The sequence below is a fragment of the Myotis lucifugus genome, unplaced genomic scaffold (genome assembly GCF_000147115.1).
Source record: "Myotis lucifugus unplaced genomic scaffold, Myoluc2.0 scaffold_180, whole genome shotgun sequence".
NCBI lineage: Eukaryota > Metazoa > Chordata > Mammalia > Chiroptera > Vespertilionidae > Myotis > Myotis lucifugus.
This window is the reverse complement of record NW_005871228.1, coordinates 499,023-504,781: the sequence shown is the minus strand read 5'-3', so window position 1 is coordinate 504,781 and position 5,759 is coordinate 499,023. Positions and strand designations below refer to the sequence as shown.

The following is a 5,759-nucleotide window of genomic DNA, read 5'->3' as shown; positions in this document are numbered from 1 at the left end:
CCTGCTTATAAAAGTAAAAGACTTTTTTTCTCCTCCACCAGAAAGCGGTCCAGATTCTCAACAGTCTCCAGGCTCAGTGTGGTACCATGATTGCCATAAATAAATTTCTTACGCACTAAACCCAGTTTTGCCCTTTTCCCAGGAGGCTTTTGTAAAGCTCAACATAAATTCAGCTATCTCATATGATGCAATTGTGATTTAGGAAAAGCCAAGACCATCATCAATACACGGTTCCATCCTCCCACACCAACAGCCCAATCTAACTACCGCCAAGTCCCCGAGCCCCGAAACTCCCACCCACAAGCTGCCAAACCCTCTGGTTGCCCTGTCACTGGCAGATGCTACAATGCTCTGTCAGTAAAAGGTTTGTGAGGAATGGAAAAGTGCACCAAATCAAACAGAATGCAAAGACATTTTTACGAAATTCAGGATTTCAGGATCCTGGAATACTTCATGTTTAAGAATTAAGAGAGATTTGGGGCTTTGCAGCCCTGTGCTTCTCTGTCTGGCCAGCTTTAAAATGGCTATTCCCATCCACCCTAAAGGGAATCCGAGACGGCCCTTTGCGAAGACTTGGAACTTGTCCCGTGAAAAGCATTATGAACATACAACTCTGCAAAAGCAAACTATTCCAATTACAGGAAGACTCGTGTGTGCCACGGTCATCCCTTCTCTGTTGAACAATACGATGGACACTCACAGGTGGAGCGGCTAAGGGGAAGCCACATTCGTGCACTGCATTGAGCTGTGCCCCAAGACACTGACCTAGAGACGCAGTGAGCTGAAACACTATAATCACAGTTAGGTTACCGAAATTGCTTACTAAGGTTTCACCGCATCATGTAATACTTATTTCAGTCTGGAAAGCAATCTCCATACTCTGACCCCCTTTGTCACATAAAGGGTGGGACAAAAGTAGGCTTAAGTTGTGAGTACTGAAAATACAGTTTGTTCTTGTATTGGTATTCATTAGCTATTGTATTATTTTCCATACAAACAACTGTAAATCTACTTTTGCCCTACCCTGTATATGGGAAAACAGAGGCCCAGGAAGTGTAAAGACTTACCTATACCAGACAGCTCAGCCAGCAGAATGACTAAAATCCAGACTTCTTGATGTCTAGCCCCGTGCTCTTTCCACTCCCCTCTTCTGTTCCCCAGCTTAAAACAAACCCATTGTTTTCATACACTCTTTCCCCACCCAAGTCTCATCTCTCTCTGCTACTATCTGTGTACTCCAAACCACGCCCCCCCCCAAACTGCTTCTCTGGCTGCTTGAGCTGAACCTCTCATTTACTCCATCCCTCCTGGCCTAGCACTGTTCTTCTCCCCAAGACTATGCTCCCTAAACCGTGGGCTTCTTGTCCTTCCCAATCACCACCTCCTGTCTCAGCTTTCACTACACTCGGCCCCAGGACTCTCTTCTCTGATTCCTGAGGCCAGGCCTCCTTCTTACCCTGAGACCTTATGTAATGCAATAGTATGTTAGTTTTCTATGATGCTGTAACAAGTTTCTACAAAGTCAGTGCCTTAAAACAACACAAATCTATCTTACAGGTCTGTGGGTCAGACATCTGACATAGGTCTCACTGGACTAAAATCAAGGTACATTTCCTTCTGAAGGCTTTGGAGAGAATTCATTCACTTGCCTTTTCCTGTTTCTAGAGGCCACCCACATTCGTTGACTCATGGCTCCTTCTTCCATCTTCAAAGTCAGCAGGATAGCATCTCTCTGATCCTGCTTCCATCATCACATCTCTTTCTCTGACTCTCCTCTCCTACCTCCTCCCTCTTCTACTTTTCAGGACCACTGTGATTACACGGGGCCCACCGCAGTAACCAGGATAACTCCCTCTTTAAGGTCGGCTGGTTAGCAGCCTGAATTCCATCTGCAATCTTAATTCCCCTTTGCCATGTAACCTAATATACCCTCAGGTTCTGAGGATGAGGGCATAAAAAATATGGGGAGCTGTTAATCTTTCCTCTTCCCTTCAACACCCTCTCTTCATACCTTGACGCTGCCCACCCTGACCTAGAGAAGAATGGATTCTAGATAGACTGCGTCCATAAATGACCATGGGATACATCTTACCTCATGTGTCCCAGTGGTCATGTGGGAATTCTGTACTCAGAGGTCAGGAGGGACACTGGCCAGGCCACTTCACAGCCCTTTGTCTGCATAGAGCTAGGGAAGGCTGAGCCTAGAAATGGGGAAGAGAAAGGTGGTATAATGGTGTGGAATCCAAGGATCCAGAAAGACCTGCACACACAGTGCTCTTGCCAAGGCTGGCCTTGGTGCTGCTCAAACACAATATAAACACACTGAATGAGTGGGTTGAGCCTTCAATAGACAATTCCTTGGAAATAGACTTCATACTTAAATTATGAAAAGCCACTGCATTGTCAGGTTATCTACATTTTGTTTTATCAAAAAAAGAGCCCCAACCCAGACTATTGGGGAAGGTGTTATGGAATCAGCCCTATAGAGTCCTATTAACCTTATAAAAACTTAAAAATTAAAATTTTTGAAATAACTAAATATTCTCAGTAAGTTACAAAGATATAACAGAGAGTTCCTGTGTACCCTTACCCACTTTGTCCCAACGGTTGTACCTTACATAACTATAATACGATATCAAAAACAAAGAACTGACATCTGCATATCATGTGTGTAGAGTTCCATGCCATAAGACTGGGCTTGCAACACAGAAACTCGTGGACACTAGAAACAACTGCTGACCCAGAGCCCTGCTGTTGCTCTCTGCATGTTTTTCTTGGAGTGGACACTGGACCAGATGAGAGTTGGTTTTGCCACAATGCCCCAGGCTTAGTTTTGTCTTCCCAAAGGGAAAAGCCAGCCTTATTTGTTTACTTCATAGAGATGGAGAGAAAAGAGAATGGGCAACTCTCAAGCACTGTTAATTAAAATGTAAATTCACAATGAAGAGAAATTTGGCAAAATTGTGAAAAGTTAGAGATGCATGAGTGCTGTAATCCTACTCCTAAGTATATGCCCAAGAGAAATGGATATGTCCACCAAAAGAGTCATATAAGATTGTCCAGAGCCTCCTTATTCCTAATAACAAAAACTGTAAATAACCCAAATGTCTAACAAAAGGATAAACAAATTGTAATATTGTCATAAAATGAAATATTACCTAGCAACTTAAAGAAAACTTACTAATATACACATCATATAAATGAATCTCAGAAATACTATGTTGGACAAAATAATCCATGCCCAAAAGTTACATGCTGTATGATTTCATTTACAAGAAGTTTAAGAACGGCAAAAACAAGTCTAAACTAGGTCAACATAATGGTTATCTCTGGTGGGACATGGGAAGCAGAGCTACTGACTTGAAAGGGGACAGTGGTGAACTTTCTGGGGTGATAGATATATTCTATATTTTGATCTGGGTGCTGATCATATAGGTGTACACATATGTGAAAAGTCATGAAATTGTACACTTGAAATATGTGCATTTTAGCCCTAGCTGGTTTGGCTCAGTGGGTAGAGCATGGGCCTGCAGATTGAAGGGTCCTGGGTTCGATTCCAGTTAAGGGCAAATGCCCGGGTTGCAGGCTCAATCCCCCATGGGGGGCCTGCAGGAGGCAGCCGAGCAATGATTCTCTCTCATCATTGATGTTTCTCTCTCTCTCTCCCTCTCCCTTCCTCTCTGAAATCAATAAGAATATATTTTCATATAGTCATGTGTATTTCTTGCTAAATTAATTCCAAGGTCTCTGTATTTTTTTTATTGCAATTGTGAAAGGAATTTTGTTTTCTATCTATATTTTCTAACTGGTTTGTGTTGGTTCGTATATGTATGTGAAACTAACATGTATATATGTATCTGTGTATACATACATATATAATGTGTATATATATGATATGCGGGGATAGCATATGATATGAAATATAATGTCATGTGATATGGTATGTATATTGGCACACACACACTAACCAAAGAGCCTACCAAAATTCAAATTAGCTTTAAAAGTGTCTCTTCAGGGCCCTAACCGGTTTGGCTCAGTGGATAGAGCGTTGGCCTACCGACTAAAAGTGTCTCTTCCTTTCCCATATTTATACTTACTTTTCCTCAGTTTAAAACAATGGCTAGAAACCCTCATGATAATGCTAAATATTTTCAGGAATATTTGGCACCTTTAATGAAATGTTTCTAAGGTTTATCATTAAACAAGTTTATTCTTAGTTTCTCATGAACAGGCTCTAGTATGTTAAGAAAATCTCCTTCTGGTCTCACCTTACTAAGAGTTTTAAATCAGTAATAGGTAATAAATTGTACTAAATGCCTTTATGGTATCATGTTTGTTCCTTTTTTAGTCTGTTTAATGTAAATCACATTAATAAATTTCATGTGGAACTATCCATAAATTCCTGAAATAAGCCCTACATTAGAGAGATATGGTATATGTTTAACATAGTATAATATGTTAAACATATTATACCATATCCCTATAGAATCTTTATAACAATTTTCATAGGTGAGATTGATACAATTGTGTGTATACATTACTTTTGTCAGGATTAGGTATCATGTCTGATTCAAAAAATATGAATTGAGAAGATTTCTGTATATTTCTTTTATCCAAAATATTTAACAAGCATTGAACATTTTCAGGAATTACCCATAAAATCATCAAATGATTACGTAATTTTATACTCCTACCAGAAGTTTCTCCACATTCTCACCAATAGTTGGTGTTGTCTATCTTTCATTTCTTCATGAGGTTTGGATACGAGTAGGCAGTGAACAAGATTCAAGTGTGAGGCACAGCAAATTCAAGCCTGGGTTATCACTTTCACGTGAAGTCCTGGAGGCCACCTCCAGGTTGTGACACACACACACGATGCTGGGGCTTTAGGAGATGTTCTTCATCCTTGGACACAGAGTGTTCCTGCATATTACAGTACACTGCATGGGATCCAGAGTCAAAGTCCTGAAGGATCAGGTTCCCTGATTTGAACACGTCTGGACAGTTTGCTGGTACGTCATCATGGCCCAAACTAAACATGAGTCTGCATTGTTGGGCAAAGATAAGGTCCTAAAGTTTAAGCCTCTTTTTCACATTTCTAAAGGTTTTCCTAGGACACCAGGACGGGAGGGGTTAAGCATCACTGTCTATATAAGTTTGAGTTCTTATAGATTCCAGAATTATGAAGGTTATTTACTCTGGATCATGGGCTGGATATATTTTGTAGGTTTTAACACAGTGATCAATAAATAATGACAAACAATTTGAATTAAAAATTCTAAAGTGTTAATAGAGTTAGTAGGAGAAAATGTGTATGGGGGGACTGAAGTATCAAGACAATCATAAGAGACAGTTACTACAATTTTAAATATAATTGATGATATAAGCAAGGGCTTAAAAACTGGAAACTAACAGAATTAAGACTGCTGCCTGCTCCCATCCCCCCAACATTGAAGCCTGTAGAAGCCAGTGAATAGCAAGGAGTTTTTAAACCTAGAAAGTGAGTTGAAACAATGAACTTGGGTTTTCTGGATATCTTCTACTTTCCACAGATTATTTTCTCCCACCACTTTCTAACAATAAATAGTATGTCTCCTATGATTTATTAATTTCCTCTGTGGAAACTTTTCCATTGTCTTTTCCATTGTGAAGTCATGCAACTGCAAAGGAACTTGGAGAAATAACAGATACCATGAGATAGACCTGTCTCCAATCTGGAGATACCCTCCCACATTTGCTGAGGTATCCACTACCAGAAC

The 5,759-nt window shown here is 40.3% G+C and overlaps 1 long non-coding RNA gene across 1 annotated transcript in view; it reads right to left on the bottom strand.

The window, feature by feature from the left end:
- Positions 1–2,196, bottom strand: part of LOC106698436 — a 101,014-nt gene extending 98,818 nt beyond the window's left edge. Inside the window, exon 1 of the long non-coding RNA XR_002831139.1 lies at positions 2,093–2,196. This is a non-coding gene — a long non-coding RNA (uncharacterized LOC106698436). The remainder of the gene's footprint in view (positions 1–2,092) is intronic.
- Positions 2,197–5,759: the final 3,563 nt, after the last annotated feature.